Source organism: Microtus oregoni, unplaced genomic scaffold (assembly GCF_018167655.1).
Source record: "Microtus oregoni isolate MIOR12 unplaced genomic scaffold, Mior012 000074F_003, whole genome shotgun sequence".
Classification (NCBI taxonomy): domain Eukaryota; kingdom Metazoa; phylum Chordata; class Mammalia; order Rodentia; family Cricetidae; genus Microtus; species Microtus oregoni.
In genome coordinates this window covers 822,075-839,965 of record NW_024543990.1, presented here as the reverse complement: position 1 = coordinate 839,965, position 17,891 = coordinate 822,075, and the positions used below count along the sequence as shown (strand labels likewise).

General features: G+C 39.4%; 1 protein-coding gene and 1 non-coding gene across 2 annotated transcripts in view; both read right to left on the bottom strand.

Annotated features, from left to right (window-relative positions):
• Cdkl5 (cyclin dependent kinase like 5) overlaps nt 1-17,891 on the bottom strand; it is a 195,576-nt gene that overhangs the window by 130,625 nt on the left and 47,060 nt on the right. The window lies entirely within an intron of this gene.
• On the bottom strand, nt 10,157-10,229 carry Trnak-cuu. Its single transcript has one exon. It is a non-coding gene; the product is annotated as a tRNA-Lys (tRNA).

The window sequence follows — 17,891 nt, the reverse complement described above, 5'->3', positions numbered from 1 at the left end:
GCCCTTTAAAACAATTCTTCATGGTGTGGTGATCCCCAACCATAAAATTATGTTCATTGCTACTGTAATGTTGCTACTGCTACCAATCGTAATGTGTTTTTGTAGATAGGTTTTGCCAAAGGGGTTGCAACCTACAGGCTGAGAACCACTGCTTTAAGGATTTTGCAATAATAGTCAGTTAAAAAAAAGTTACAATCATTTGTTGCTGCTGTTTTTGAGATGGGAATCACAAAATCTATAGCCTAGGCTGGACTCAAATTCATGGCAATCTTCCTTCCTCGGTCTCTCAAGTGCTGGGATTACAGGTATGTGTTGGGATATCTGTCTTACAGTGTTCCAATTTGAAAAAAGAAAAACAAATCTTCTATTGATCTGTTTAACAATTCATTCCCAGACTGTCTCCCATGTTCCAGAGGATAGGAAAATAAGACCCACAAGGGAGGGTGAAGGGAAAGTACTTGCTACACAAGCTTGACAACTGCGCTCAGATCCCTTGAGCCCACGGTGAAAGACAGACCAGACCTCTGCCCTCTACTCTCAAGTCAGCATAGTAAACACACATATATACACATCATACAGAGAGACACAATAATAATTAACTGGTTGATTGGAAAGATATGTGAGGCCATAGTGAATAAAACAAGACAGACCCTCCCCCTCATAGAATTTTTCATTGTCCAAAGGGAGGAAAACTCCAAGATTACCATCAGATAATGATATCAGGAGCAAAGGAAGAAAACTGAACTGATTACTCAAACAGGGGGAGCTTTTCTAAAAATGTGGCGTTGGAGATTGCAATGATAAGAAACCAGCCAGATGGAGATGCACAACAATCATCTCCAGATCAAAGATGCTCAGGGTGTTTCTGAGAGCTTGTCTTCACTCTCCAAGGCTGGCTTGAAGGAACCAGCAAACACCTAAACATCTTCTCTTCGGACAATTATGCTGTAGTTCATTTCAAAGCAACAGAGGTAAAATTAAATGATTTCCACTAAGAAAACCCAACACCCAAAGCAGGTAGGATGGCAGCAATAAACACAGGAAAGATTTGTTAGCACCTAATCCCTGTGGCAACCGAAAGAAGCTAAACTGAGAAATCCCAATTTATATGTGCCAGTGACTACGTAACATAAAACACAGGTGTCAAAATCTATGCTTTAACTACCAGTATTCATAGAGACAAAAGATTAATCTTGAAAGAGAAAAAATGGTATGAAAACAAAGACACTTTATCTTCTGTTAATGGCAAATTATATAACTTGAATGAAATGTCTCTTTGAGGCCAAATACAAATGCTGGGTAAAATACTTTTGCTCTGATAGGTAACAAGATTACAAAGAAGTATCTGGCTCAAATCAAGGCAAAAAATAGAACCTGGAGAGGTAGCCTAAACCACTCTAAACTGTTTTGATTCCTCTTGGAATTTGAAGATACAGGGGAAAAAAAAAAGGAAAACAGGCTGCTTATGAAATCCTTACAGATATAGGGGCACGAAAATCAAAGACAAGGGTGTTTCAAAAGGAAAAAGCTTGGCACATCACCACTCACTTGAAACTGAAGCCCAAAAGAGCTAGCTACAGTCTCAGGACAAAGGAAACCAGAAATATGTCAGAACCTTGGACAGACCAGAACTGTGCCCTTATACAGTCCCAGTGATCTATAGAAAATCTCTAAATGTACCTTGGTCTAAAATGATTCCACATTCAGATTGATGGGGTCACTACTTGTTTTAGGAAAAGTAAAAGGGGGAATTTTTTTTTTCTGGGGAAAAACAGCACCAAGCTAGACCTCATAAAAGTGTCACGCATCGTTTCTCATTATAGTGTACAGAATAGAAACAAAGATGGCCAGACATGCAGGGTGAGAGAGAGCCCACGAGAAACAATTACAACAGAAAGTGACTCACAAGGATCTGGACTATTCATATTCAAATGATCAAGAGTAGCCCGTGAAATAACTGCAGGATTAAAGTAGAAAAACAAAAGAAAAAAAAAAGTCAAGCATTTTGCATTTTGAGAACTGGATGGTCCAAAGAGTGATAGACAAAATTGGAACAACAAATTAGAATATTAAAACAACAGAAGAACACAAAAAGAACACAATGAAAAGGGAAAGTGTCAGCATTCAGAAGATCTTGAATAGTTTCTAAAAACACCATGTTGACTACATAATATTGTTTTTCTAATGCTTCAGTACATACACATGAATAAAACTGATGGCATGCTAGCCATAATGTAATTCAAACCAAATTATGAGGGCTGAAATCAGGCTAATCTCCTTTCAAAGCAAAAATATATGAGAAATCAAACACAAAGAAAATAATTAGGAAATACTAATATGTTTAGAAAGTAATATATTCCCCCAAAATTCCACTAGTGAATCAAGGAAGAAGTCATAAAACTTAAAAATTACAAAACCACAAATTTATGGGAAGAAGTTAAATCAGTACTTAAAAGGAAACTGCCAGAGGCCAGACAATCAGATGGATCAGCAGGTAAAGACACTTGGCACCAAGCCTGACAACCTGAGATTGATCCCTGGGACCCACATTGTGGAAGGAGAGAACCAGCCTTTTCAGATTGCTTGTCCTCTGACCTCCACATGTGACACACACCTACACCTGCACAAAACAAGTGCTAGTTTATTTAAAGAAGAGAAGAAACAATTTGATATATATACATCAGAAAATGCGAAACTTACAATAAATGAACTAAATACTAATCTCAAGATGAAGATATATGATAAATATAGAAAAATCATTCACGCCAGAAATTCCTGAAATAGGAAACACATTTAAAACAGTTTTTAAAAAGGCAAAGTTGGACCTTGGAAGTCAAAATTACAATTCACTTCTTGCAAAAAGAAAGAAAGAAAGAAAGAAAGAAAGAAAGAAAGAAAGAAAGAAAGAAAGAAAGAAAGAAAGAAAGAAAGAAAGAAAGAAAGAGAGAAAGAAAGAGAGAGACTGGCATAGACAGACATGGTAGAATATGAATATGCCTGGAATTCCAGCATTTGGGAGGCTGACGTAGGAGAATTGAGCCTGAGGCCAGTCTGGAACTACATAGAGAGATGTAGAACCTATTTACAAAAAGAAAAATATATAAGAGGCAGAGTATCAGCCTCATAATATTCTGAACAGAAAACTCAAAGAAGCCAGGGTACACTCGTGCCCCACAGAACTATGAGATTATACATATGGGTCATTTCTAGAGGTGAGCTTGAGGCAACTTGTTATACAACAGAAAACTAATTAAAAAATCATTTCTTCTTTTATGTACAATTTAAAAAAAAAAACCCAAACTAGAAAGCACATTAAGTAGGCATATATGTGGTTATGTCTGCTACAAGCACCGGGATACTAATTACCTCTGGGGAAGAGTAAAATGGGGAAGAAACACATACGAAGATGGTCTTTTGGAGATGTCATTTCTGTTTCTTAATTGCTGGCTTAATTAACATTCACTTAAAATTATTCACTATTTTAGATTTGTGTTCTAGGAATTTTTATGCAGTGATATTCAATAATCAAAAATGTTTTAGGATTTCACAATGACTAATTAAGATATCATATACATTTAGTTTCTTAGCTATTTATATGAAGGCAAAAGCAAATTCTGATTAAAGACAAGGCATGGCGCACTGCAGTAATAACATAAACAAAGGGCTATGTCTTCTCTCAGTGAGGCTTAGGCTCCACATATTATACTATGTCTAGTGCTAGATACCGAAATAAAGCCAAAATGCCCTCAAGGGTAGATAAATCCGAGAGTGACCACTCCTAAAATCAATCAGATGAGGAGCCAATGAAGAAACTGAGCTTGTCTTCTAAGAAAAACGACTGACCTCCTGTCTGAACTTGTCGAGAAAGAAGGAGTTGATCTGGAGGGTTCAGGGAGCAGAAGTGAAAAAAGAAACAGATTTCAGCTCAGTAGTGATTAGGCAAGGATCGGTCATAAATATTCATCTGTTCACACTGGTCATATTGTCAGATGGCTGCGAAAGGCAGCCGATGCTAGGAAGGCTTCAAGATACACCGGTGAACGCTGCCTCTGGCTTTCACGATGCTAGGCGGATGTGGGCAACAAACAAACAGGAAAATTTAGAGTGACAAATATAAAAAATGAAAGTTACGGCAAATGACAAGAAAGGGTCCTTGAGATAGGTGGTCTCAGAATGAGCTGCAAGAGAAATCTCACTCTGTTCCATGGAAAGCAGCAAGCCATGGGCACGGGGCTGTGAGAAGAGCATTCAAGGCAACACAAAGAAGAGCTTGATGGGCTGGAGAACAGAGAAGGCCTGTATATCTAAGGCAGAACCAACACAGAGGAGACCAGCAGGTGGCAGGAAGGGGTGGCTGGAAACAGTTAGTCCTGACAGAAAAGACTCTTGTGCTGAACTAGATGTCCTCTACGGTACCTTCCAAAGTAAAGACTTTAGATTACTAGCCATTCACTTTATAAATAAATAATCAATGGCTCACAGTAACAAATAACAGCTAGAAAAACGAAAATTTAAAAATTACATTTATTCAGTGAGAGAGAGAGAGAGACAGAGACAGAGACAGAGAGACAGAGAGGGGGAGAGAGAGAGGGAGGGAGGGGAGGGAGGGAGGGAGGGAGGGAGGGAGGGAGGAAGAGAGGGAGAGAAAAAGAGAGGGAGGGAGGGAGGGAGGGAGGGAGGGAGGGAGGGAGGGAGGGAGGGAGGGAGGGAGGGAGGGAGGGAGGGAGGGAGGGAGAGAGAAGGAGAATACACATGTACGTGCATGTCAGGGCACGTGTGTGGAGATCAGACAGCAACTTAAAGAATTCTCTTCTCTCCCTCCACTGAGTGGGTTTGGGGGACCAAAGGCAGGAATCAGGCTTGTGTGACAAGTGCCTTTACTCACTGAGCTGTCTCATCAGCCCTAGAATTAAACAGTCGTCCTCCTGCATTTACAAGTAACCAGGTAGCTACAAGAACTGACAGAATAAGGCTTAGGGTTTAGTTCCTAAATTACCAGCACCGAATTTAAAAGCTGCCTGGGCCTTGACTGTTTCCTTCATTGCCTGAAATTATAATCTTCAGCTCAACACATCTTTTCTTCTTTTCAAAGAGAGTACAAAATCAGTTGAATCATGCGTTTTGTTTTTGTTCCTGGCATTGTTTTTATACATACAAATGAGGAAACCATTTTTTTCAGTGAAGACAGCACAGGAATAAATTTGGTACATGACTAAATTTGTTATAATAGGAGATTTCAAATGATTTGAAAGCATCTTAAAACTCAGACTCCATGGATAAAAGGAAACCATTCCTACAGAAAACGCAAACCTGTGTAAACCATCCTAATTACCTTCTTGTGGGGGCTTTTCACATCTAAGTGGGAAAAGGGTAGTGCGCTTTATTTAGTTTTCTTCCAAGATAGGACCATCTGACCCTCAACTAATAGGGTCTGCTTTACTCTCTCAGTAGCAGGAAGTAATCTGATTTATTAATCTACACTTTAAAATGCAGTTTCTATTATTAAATCAAACAGATACTTAGTAAGCATGAGTTCCACATAACTTGCTGGAGTAGAAATTTCAAACTTAATAAACATGTATCTTGCTCTGTTCTTTACAATCTCTCTACAAGGAAGGAAATGCAATAATCCATTAGCACTGTCAATACTACTAAACTCTAAGATCTTCCAGAGAAGGCTTTGGAGATCAGACTGAAAAAGGGAGCTAAAACAGGGCAGGAGAAACTCAGAGACTATACTAATACTATACTGATCAACTAAGATATCTTACAAAAATTATTTTTGAAGGTACCTACATAAAAAGTGTAAAGATGAATTTTAGCAAGGTTAGCATGAAGGAATAGATGCTGAACTCCAAACCATAAACAACTAATTTTTTTAAAAAAAAAAAAAACTTACAAAGCTGGGAATTTCCTAGATTGCTATGCATCAGAAAACGTGATCCAAGTTACTGTAACACCTACTCCAGGAAAACAAAACAAAATAGAACAGAAAACAACAACAGCTTTAAGTTAAAGAAAGGAAGCCTGATACAAGCCTTTAATCCCAGATCTCAGGAGGCAGTGACAGGTGTATCTCTGTGAGTTCGAGGCCAACCTGGTCTAGAGAGCGAGTTCTAGGACAGCCAGGGCTGTTGCACAGAGAAACTCCATCTCAGAAAACCAAACCAAACAAACAAACAAAATACCCTCAAACAACAACAAAAAAGATTTAAAAAGGATGGAAGGAACTGAAGTCCAAGACTGCTCAAAGAATACTGAGTTTGGGGGCTGGAGAGGTAGCTCGGTGGTTAAAAAGGCTTGCTCTTCTTCCAGAGGAACTGAGTTCAGTTTCTAGCACCCATGTTAGGTGGCTCACAACCCCTGCAACTTCAGCTCTAGAAGATCGTTGCCCCAGTCCTGTGTGTTTGTGTGTGTGTGTGTGTGTGTGTGTGTCTAGAGGTCAGGAGACAACGTTCACGAGCAGGTTCTCTCTTTCTACCATGTAAGTTCTGAGATCAGAGAAAGGTCATCAAGTTTGTCAACAAGCACCTTTACTCACTGGCCCAAAACTACTTACTTTTAAATGCTACGATTTTTTATGATGGGACATAAGGAGCTACTGGAGGATCATAAAAGGAATGGCAGAAACATCGGGGTGATATAACAATTTAATTATTCATATTTTGAAAAGAAAGACAATGCAGGACTCCATTTTGCCCACGTTTCATCTGAGTTTAGATATCCATAAAAATGAAGAGGAGAAAAATAGAAGTGAAAACGTGAGAGAGAAAATCTACTTATATTACAGAGTCAGTATCTGATGGAGGAAGCTCATTGGCTAATAAAGGCACTGCCCTGGCCCATTTTATTGGTTAGAGGATAGGTGGGAGGAGAAAACAGGACAGAACGCTGGGAGGAAGAGGAAGTGAGGTCAGAGACTCCACAGTTCTCTCAGGAGCAGACGCCTCAGAGAGAGACGCCATGCCCCGCTCCCGGGATGAAGCTCCGACCCAGGATGGACTAGGCTAGAATCTCCCCGGTAAGCGCACCTTGGGGTGCTACACACAGATGATTATAAATGGGCTAAATTAATATGTGAGAATTAGCCTAGAAGAGAATGGGCCAAGCAGTGATTAAATGAATACAGTTTGTGTGTTGTTATTTCGGGGCATAAGCTAGCCGGGCAGGCGGCTGGGGTGTTGGGGACGCAGCCCCGCCGCCGCCCTTACTACTACATTTTGACGCCCAACGTGATGGATTAAACCCACTTAAAAAACCTGAGAAGGCTTAAAAATAAGGGAGAGAGAGTTTAACACAGATTTTTGCAGTTTGTTGGTGGCGTGCTGTAGAGAGATTTCCTGATTCAGCAACCGTAGCAGAAAAAACGCTGTGTCATTTTAAAGCGCGACTTCCTGGGGCTGTGCCACCATTGCGATCTCTGTCTGGCTCCTGTGGGAGACAGAGCTTTTGAATAGAGCATTTGGAGTAAAGTGCTACGATTTGTTAGATGGCAACTAGACTCGCTGTGTTCTCGGGTCTGCTCTGCTTGCTAGAGGCAAGCATGCGCTTTCTTCTAAGAGAAGCTTCCTGACTCAGCTTTAGCTGCAAAGCCTGCAGCTCATTAAGAGGTCCTGCCACGAAACACTTAAACGGTGTTGACGAAAAGCTGAACACATGCTTTTCGGTTTTCAGCAGTAGCAGGAAAAAAGCTGTGCCGTTTAAAAATGCCAGCTTTCTGGGCTGTCCTGCCAGGGCAAACTCTGACTATTTGAGGCAGGAGGGCCGGCTACCAAGAGAGGACTTGAGTGTTGTCTGTTGTAGCTCACTTGCTGGCAGGGACCTTGAAATGCCATACAGTTGTTGCAGTAAACATGGCTACAGCCTGTATATCTGCCATGAGGCTGGAAAGCTAAGGAATGGACTGGATCTAGCTGGCAAAGCCACGCCTTTAATCCTACTGAGATCGCTTGGTAAATTAAAGATTCATGTGGTCAGAAAAAGAGAGATATACAGTAAAGAGAGATTCAAAGACAGAAAAAATTTCTGAATGGTTTAAAGTGTGTTAAAAATATATGCAGACTAAAAGTTAAAGTTCTTAAAGTAAAAAAAAAAAAACAAAAAAAAGGAAGAGAGTTGTTGTGTGTGGTAGCACACGCCTTTAATCCCAGTGCCTAGAAGGCAGAGACAAACAGATCTCTGTGAGTTCAAGGTGTAGCAGTGTACACCTTTAATCCCGAATGCCTGGGAGGCAGAGACAGGCGGATCTCTGAGAGTTCAAAGACAGCCTGGTCTACAGAGTTACTTCAGGTCAAAGATACAGAGAACCTGTCTCAAAAAGCAAAAAGTTAAAAGTAAAAATAAATGAAATAGAGGTTAAAACAAAGGTGTAATAAGATGGAAAATAAACAGAGAATTTTGATACTGTATGATATTATGCTCTCTTTGAATTGTTTGAATGCTGAGGAAGGACAAACAACTGCTAAAAGATATTTGTTTATAAATGCTGCTGAACTAATCCAACATAGATACTTTGAAAATGCCTTAAATTTGAAATTTGGATCTAAAGACATGATACTTTGGAAAGGAGTTTCTTATTTTGTTTTCACAGAGGATGAGACGCTGTTCATTTCTTCTATTCCGATTTGGTATGATGGACCACGCCCTCCTGAAGTGTTGGTGTGAACGCCTTCAAAAAATTGCTTCGCTGAACTGCCAACTGAGATGAAACTAGCACACAGGTTATACCATGAAAGACCTAATTAACGACGCCCCCATTCAGCAGGAAGCAGTTTGGAGAGAAATAACTGCGCCCATATTCCCAAAAAATGTTTATAAATGTTCTTTTACATTTAAAGGGGGATATGATATAGATATGAATAATTTGCATTAGTATAGATTTTGCTTCATTGATAGCGATTTAAGGTCAATTTTGTTAAATGTATATGTATTTCTGATATTGATTAAGGTATTGTGATTGTGTAGTTCATTTAAAAATGTAATGTATATAGGTAGTTAATAGATAATCATAATAGTCAAGTTTGTAGTCATGTTAGTTAGATTTTCTAGATATATAGAGATATATTTTAGATAGACATTCTTCATGTCTTTCAAAGATTACAGAATAGGACATTTAATGTTTTAATAACTGAGGACTTTTCATGACAATGAGACACTCTGCTCCTGGCAGCACCAATCTACTTCAAGAGGAAGATGGGCATCGAAGAGGCACCTTATGGAGTTTGATAGCCATTTGGGCAAGAAACTGCTCTTGCCTGGACTATTGCATAAACTGGACACAGAGAACCCACAGAGAGAGGACTACTGAACTTGCCTAAGGTGAGATGATCTTTCGGGGTTCCTGATTCATGAAAGAGTCTGCGAGACATGCTGCAGGACACAACAGATAGTGACTGAACTGACTTTGAATTTTCCTGCTTTATGGAAATGTCTGCTGGATACCATGGGCCTGAAGGCTGAAGATGGATGCCCCAACGGTACAAAAGAACTTTGGGTGACTGTCCAGGCAGCGAGATGTCTCTGCCATTTCTAGAGTTTTAAAAGTTGCTTTTTTTCTTGTTTGCTTAAGTAGTATTGTATCTTTCTGGAGTCTTTGATGGAGTTAAGAATAGTTAGTTATAGTTTTCCTTAGTTATGACAAAGATTATTGTAACTTTTACTTGATAACTGTTTTGTTATATGTAATTTTGCTATGTTAAAGCCTTTTTTTTGTTTAAACCGAAAAAGGGGAAATGATGGAGGAAGCTCATTGGCTAATAAAGGCACTGCCCTGGCCCATTTTATTGGTTAGAGGATAGGTGGGAGGAGAAAACAGGACAGAACGCTGGGAGGAAGAGGAAGTGAGGTCAGAGACTCCACAGTTCTCTCAGGAGCAGACGCCTCAGAGAGAGACGCCATGCCCCGCTCCCGGGATGAAGCTCCGACCCAGGATGGACTAGGCTAGAATCTCCCCGGTAAGCGCACCTTGGGGTGCTACACACAGATGATTATAAATGGGCTAAATTAATATGTGAGAATTAGCCTAGAAGAGAATGGGCCAAGCAGTGATTAAATGAATACAGTTTGTGTGTTGTTATTTCGGGGCATAAGCTAGCCGGGCAGGCGGCTGGGGTGTTGGGGACGCAGCCCCGCCGCCGCCCTTACTACTACATTTTGGCGCCCAACGTGGGGCTCGAACCCACGACCCTGAGATTAAGAGTCTCATGCTCTACCGACTGAGCTAGCCGGGCAGGCGGCTGGGGTGTTGGGAACGCAGCCCCGCCGCCGCCCTTACTACTACAAGTATCCCAACAAATAAAAAGCTCCTAGTAGAAACCCCATTTATTGATGTTATTTTTTAAGATTAATTAAATCATTATCCCCTTCCATTTCCTTCCTCCAAATCCTACCATAGATTGCTCCTTGCTCTTTCAAATTCATGATCTCTTTTTTCATTAACTGTTATTACACACACACACACACACACACACACACACACACACACACTCCTAAATACATAACTAACAACATGTCCAGTCTGTATATGTATGTATGTATATTTCCAGGGCTGATCATTTAGTATTGAAAAACCAACTGGTGTGCAACTAGTGCTGAGCCTGTGAATGGCTCTGCGAGGGGGGGGGGGCGGGGCACCAGTTGTTAAGCCTGATGACCTAAATCCAACCCCCCATTTGAATTTAATCCCTAGAACCCACATAGTAAAAGGACAGAATGAACTACTGAAAGTTCCCCTCGGATTTTTACATATGCATGCATGCTTGCATGTATACATGTGTGTACACATATACACAAAATAAATGTTTAAGATCACCTGAAATAATAAAGAAATGAGCAGTCACAGAAAGAAAACAGAACTGGCTCTTCAATATTTAAAATGTTATGTGGCTATACACATAATAAAAACTGAAACTTAGGGCCAGGGAAGTGGGCAAAGACGCTTGCTGCGAAGGCTGACAAACTCAGTGGGTCCTGGGAATCAAACCCAAAGGTTGCCCTCTAACCTCTGTGTGTGTGTGCGTACGCATGCCTGTAAATGCCATTGGCGTTTTATACGCTGCAGTTCTAAGATTATATTGACAAAGGAGGAATCACGCTGATTTTAAAACTCTGCAAATATACTAACCAATGAACAAAAATCTACACAGTAGAGGCTGAAAAGGGTTGAAGAGATGGCTCACCTGTTAAGAGAGCTTACTGCTCTTGTAGAGGACTTGAGTTTACTTCCAAGCACTTGTATCTGCTGTTCACACGTACACAGAATATTTATCTACTCTAAAAAATGTATCTCTGCCTAAGGCGCTTTCAGATTGCTTTAATAAGGAGCTGAATGGCCAACAGCTATTCAGGAGAGAATAGGCAGGATGTCTGGGGAGAGAGAGGAAGAGGAGGAGGAATCTAGGCATGCGGATTTAGGCAGCAGACTCAGAACAAGTTGGACATGTCATACTGAGGAGAGGTAACCCAGCCACATGGTAGAATGTAGATCAATAAAAGCAGATTAGCTTAAGTTATAACAGCTAGTGGGACAAGCCTAAGTTAATGGCCAAACTTTCATAATTAATAAGAAGTCTCTGTGTTATTTGCAGGCTTGTGGTCCCAACAAGAAAGTTACTAGTTCTGAAGACACCATCCAATTTCAAAATCAACAACAAAGGAAACTCTGAAAGCTTTCAGGCTACAATATTAATACATTGACAAAGAGACACTCTCATTTAATCTCCACACTCCTGGTCCTTGTAGTTATACATAATACATTCTGAAACCTAGATTTCTCTAACCAAGATAAATGATCAGATTTGTGCCTGACATTGACTAATTTTTAATCTCTTAGTTGAAACCTAAGGCCTCTCTGCTAGATGATCTCTGAGGTTCCTTCTTCTTTTCAAGCCCATAATTCATTCTTAAGTACCTGGAGCCTTGAAAATTGACAATGACTACTAAAATCCTCAAATAATAAATATCAGTTCATAAGGGACCGATATCAAATCAATAAAGCCTAACCTCCTCCCTCTCTTTTCATTGCGATCCTAAATCACTTACAAGGTAAATCTTGGGAGCAATCGAGTACAGTTCACTTTAAAACAAGGGAAGGAAAGTGGTGATTCCCTTTCAGAATGTGTCGGAAAAACAGCAAAGCCAGAATGAATAGAACACTGCTGTCCAAACAGCTGGTGATTAAGCTAGCCCTGTGAGGGTCACTTATGTTAAAGATGAAAAACAAGTGGCAATAATAACCAGACAGCAGCAACTTTGCAAGGCATCAAGAAGAAGCCTGGGATATTTTAAGTTATTTTTACTTAAAGATACTTGTGTCCTATTTTTTAAAAATTGAAGAAAATCAAGCAAAAAAAAAAAAACCCTTACACTTCTTCAGTTGTCTGTTGCTGCTAACTTTAGTAAGTAAAATGACTTTGAACAAACAGTAAGAAAAAAGACAAGCAGTTTCTTTAAGAACAATAAATGATGAAATGACGTAAGCAATCAAATTCAAAAGATAAAACCTTATGGAAGAAAAGATCAATTCTTTCCTTCAAACAGAGAACAATTTCAAGGAAGGCCTAAACAAGACTAAGAGCAGTCTGGAGTTCCTGGCCTCCTCCCACACACCAGCCTGATGTGGAGCTGAGCAATCCTTGGAGTTTGTTTTCATTTGTAATACAGGAGATAACTGTGCTGACCTGAGGGCTTTTCCTGACTGTGTATCTGCAGGGCATCTTTTCCCATACCTCTGATACCAGTTTTCCGATTCTAACATCAGCTGGCTACCATCCAATCCAATCCACAGGTTGAAGGGCTCAGTCCAACAAGACTGCCCCATTGCAAACACCAGTCACAAGTCCCTGGCCCCAGGCTGGTTACATGACATATCTACAAATTCAAGGGTTTCCACACTTTCTCCTTGGATTCAAACTGCTCAAGACTCGAGAAGATGCTACATTTGATGCTTTCTTATTAAAGGCTATATAATAATATAACCATGAAACCGCTTGAAAGAAGATCCTCACAGGGCAAGGACAGTGAGGCAGGGGACTGCTGAGCTTGCATGACTTCTCAGGGTATGCCTCCCCTTAGAACTTCAGTGTTCTTAGAATCTCTTTGCCAAGTTAGAACTCCCAAACAAGTCATTTAATATTAACACTCAGAGTACCGGGTGCTCTTGCAGAGGACCCAAGTTCAATTCCCAGCACCTACATGGTGGTTCAAAACCATCTATGAGTTTTGCTTGGGTTTAAAGTTTTTTTTTTTTTTCTTGTAAAGTTTCCCCACCCCTCCCCCCCACCCAAACACACACTTAAAAGCTAATGAGCTTGCCATGTTTGTAATCCCAACATTTAGCACCAAGTTCAAGTCCAGGGCTACATATCAAGTCCCCTTTCCTCATCCCCCCCTAAGCGTCAGTGATATATTTTCATGAATTTACTATCTCTTTTGTGTCTTGACATAAAGTACTTGAGTCATTTGGGAAAACCTTTTAAGTGCAAACTTCTAATTTAGAGATACATCCAGCCAGGAGGTGGTAGCACACACCTTTAATTCGAGCACTGGGGAGGCAAAGGCTAGTGGATCTCTGTGAGTTCAAGGCCAGCCTGGTCTAGAGAGTGAGTCCCAGGTCAGTCAAGGCTACACAGAGAAACCCTGTCTCAAAAAACCAAAGGATGATAAATCCAATTTTATAGAGATATTTGCTTTATTTCTGTCATTTACCATGCTATACTACTGTTATTAGCCAATTAATGATAACAATTGTTCTTTCATATATGGCTACCAAGCATCAGAGGTATATATATATATATATATATATATATATATATATATGTATGTATACACATATATATGTATACATACACACATATATAAAACACCTCAATCTTCCTTATTAGCCTATGTACAGATACTATTATTTTCTCTTAGTGAATGAAAAAAAAACAGGCTGAAAGAGGTCACATAATTGGTGAAAGATAGCACTCAGATTTGTTGGTACTCTGAAGAATAGAACAGGAGTTCTGTTAGGAAGAGTTAAGGCCAACAAGCAGTGTGTGGGGACTGTCTGTCTGTCATCTTAATAGGCTTTCAACTGCTGAAATAATCATGTCTCATCTTCTATGGGAGACTTATCAATGTGAGGAAACTAAGGAGTCACTTGCGGTATTTAAAATTATTAGACTATGTTAACCTGACTAACTGGAACAGCAGATAAGATGGTATTTGCATTTGGAATGTGCATGGTATTTTGATGGAGGAGGGTCATCTGTCTATCTGTTGCTTTCATTGGCTAATTAATAAAGAAACTGCTTGGCCTGATAGGTCAGAACATAGGTGGGTGGAGTAGACAGAACAGAATGCTGGGAGGAAGGCAATGAGTCAGTCGCCATGGAGCCAGCCGCCAGGTCAGACATGCTGAATCTTTCCCAGTAAGTCACCACCTCTTGGTGCTACACAAATTATTAGAAATGGGTTAATCAAGATGTGAGAATTAACTGATAAGAGGCTAGAACTAACGGGCCAGGCAGTGATTAAATGAATACAGTTTGTGTGTTGTTATTTCCGGGGCTAAGCTAGCTGTGCGGGAGCTGGATGGGAACGCAGCCCGCCGCTCCCTTACTACTATAGTATTTAAAATTATTAGACTATGTTAACCTAACTAACTGAAACAGCAGATAAGATAGGATTTACATTTGGAATGTGTATGGGTCTTTCTGGAAGCTATGGTTAAGAAAAGTAGACATTACTTTGAGAAAATGATGATCCCATGATGAGACACAAGCTCCATGGTCATCACGAAGTTGCACTGTGTATGCTTCACCTACTCTGCTATAAAGTACCCTCTCCAAAGCTGATTCTAAGACCTGCATATGAACTCTCTCCTCGTTGTTGGAATGAATGTATAGGATTTGTTCCAGCTTTCAGATTCTGTGAGCCCCCGAACAGAAAAGTCATGACTTTACCATGTTTTCTGTATAAAATTAAAATCACAAATAATTACATTTGTACTGCTGTAAAATGTATTGTGGATAATCTATACATAGAGAGTAATATTGCTTACAAGTTTATTCCCTGCCAGTTACTGTTATTATAAACATTCACGGTCGATTCTCATTTATGAACTGTTAAAACATCTTATTCCAAGCCTGTAACTTTTCTTTGGTTTTTATCATTCCTTCACAAATGTGGGCTGTTAAGTTCTTCTTCAGTTAACAGGCAGAAAAAAGCTGAAATAGATTTTTTTTGAGCACTTCAGAGAGTTCTGACAAGATAATGAAACTAAGATCTATCTACCCTATGACAAAACCTTGGAAATTCTTAATATATTTCTTAACATATTTTGTTGTCTATTTCTTTTCACCCAGTGCCTACTTTTTATGTATGGACTAGGCTCTGGGGATGATATCTACCTTTCAGGAAATTATAATTTGCCTAAGAGAAATAGATATGTAGACAAAAAAAATTTAAATAAGTATATATGGAAAATCCTGTAAGAGCCAAGGGTAAGAATTTATAGCCTTTTGCATTTTTTATTCATTAGAATTAATAAAACTTAAGAAAGAAATCGGGCTTTGAGAGAACAATTTCTAATCATGCAGAGAAGATATAATTTACTCTTATTGCTTCGTTGTCACCTAATTATTAGTTCTTTATGGACTGGGAAACATCAAATGTACGGAACAGAAAGGAAAGATGGCGAGATGACTCAGCAGGTAAAGCTTGCTTGCTGCTACACTGACAAACGGAGTTCAGTCTCGGGAAGCCACACGCTCAATGAGGAAAGTCAGTCTCCAGAAGCTGTCCTCTGACTTCCATATACATACGTGTCCACGCACATCCACAAAATAAATATGTAAGTGTAAATTAAAACACAGAAAGGAATTCCAATGTGTGCCTTTAGTAAACCGAGAGGGTGAGTTTTATAGAAATGTTAACAGTTGTTTTTTTTTTTTAGTAGGATTTGACTATCACCTCTCCTGAATCCTCAGGTCATATTACAAGTGAGGAGGTCTGAATGAAGTTTGGAAATGTTATTAGCAACACCAATAATGGTTTATAAAGTGCAATTAATATACACTACTAATATAAGATGGTAATGGCAAAGGCGTATGGGAACTCTACCACTTTACTGTATTTCTTTAAACTGAAAACTATCCTAAATTTTGGACTTAACTATTTTGAAAACTCACTAAAGGTAAGGCTCCACATATTTTAGCTGGCAGATGAATCAATGAATGTGTTTGTGTGTGTGTGCATACACACACACACAAACACACACATACACACACACACACACACACACACACACACACACACACACACATTTAGTAAAGCAGATTGCATTCCCAAACATGGGCACATCCTATTCAGTCTACTGAAGGCCTAAACCAAACAAAAGATTAATTAGATAAAAAAGAGTTCTGACAGTTGGACCATCATGTAGCGAGGAACATGGGTCTTCTCCTAATTTTAGACAAAAATGAACTTTACCATCATTAGCTAGCCTGGTTCTCAATCTTTCATACTATAGATCTTGACACATATAGGCTTCTAAAAGCACGTAGTTAATTCTTTTTTTTTTTTTTTTTTTTTGGTTTTTCAAGACAGGGTTTCTCTGTAGCTTTGTAGCCTGTCCTGGAACTAGCTCTTGTAGATCAGGCTGGTCTTCAAACTCGCAGAGATCCGCCTGCCTCTGCCTCCTGAGTGCTGGGATTAAAGGAGTGTGCCACCATTGCCCGGCTAGGGCACATCATTTTTGTTCCTGCTCTGTGACAAGAGTTTCTCTGTGAGTTCGAGACCAGCCTGGTCTACAAGAGCTAGTTCCGTGGCCGGGCGGTGGTGGTGCACGCCTTTAATCCCAGCACTCAGGAGGCAGAGGCAGGCGGATCTCTGCGAGTTCGAGACCAGCCTGGTCTACAAGAGCTAGTTCCAGGACAGGCTCCAAAGCCGCAGAGAAACCCTGTCTCAAAAAACCAAAAAAAAAAAAAAAAAAATATGAAAGGCAATTTTATGCTGGAAGCAAGAGGCACAAGACAATCATGTTGAATCCCTATACTTCTTTAAGGGCTACTAAAGCACAAAGGAGGTAAATAGGAGCAAAGCTGTATTGTAATAAAGAAATGACAACAGACAGCAAATCAAAGAGAGGATGAAATGAAGAGAAGTAAATGATAAACACTCAATGGACAATACTTACTGCCTAAAGCTTGTTGACTTAAGGTCAGATTCCCTGAACCTACATAAAAAGCCAGCCACAATAGCACAAGGTATCTGGAATCCCAGCTACCTTACTAAAAGATGGAAGAGTAAACTAGAAGAAACACTGAAGGTTGGGGGCCAGCTAGCCTGGCATATATGGTAATAATCTCAAATAAGGAGGACAGTAAGGACCAACACATGAGGTGTACATTGGAACACATGCATTCTCATACACATACATCATATAAACATAAAAGGGGGCTATATGTATGTATCAGGAAAACATCTAAAACCACCTATCATATTAATTCCATTTTGATTTGCATTTAAAGAAAAATTTCCAGCAAAATGAATAATGTTCATTTTCATAATAACTACACCTCCAAATAAGCAACCTTAATTCTAATCATATGTACTATATAGCCACAGACAAAATAATATTCCAAAATTCAGACAACAAATTTAATATGGAACTATACTTTATTGCAACTCTAACTAAATTATTTCATATTAAGGTATCAAATAAACAAAACTATATTATATAATAAGTACTATAAAAGGAATAAACTACTCATTCTTCAGTTTGTATCATTGTCTTTTCTCTCTTAGTAAATAATAGAACTTACATTTTTCAATTACATAGTATATATTATGATTTATAGATTTACATGATATGCTCTGAGTAATGTTTTAATTTAAGGCTTACAAAC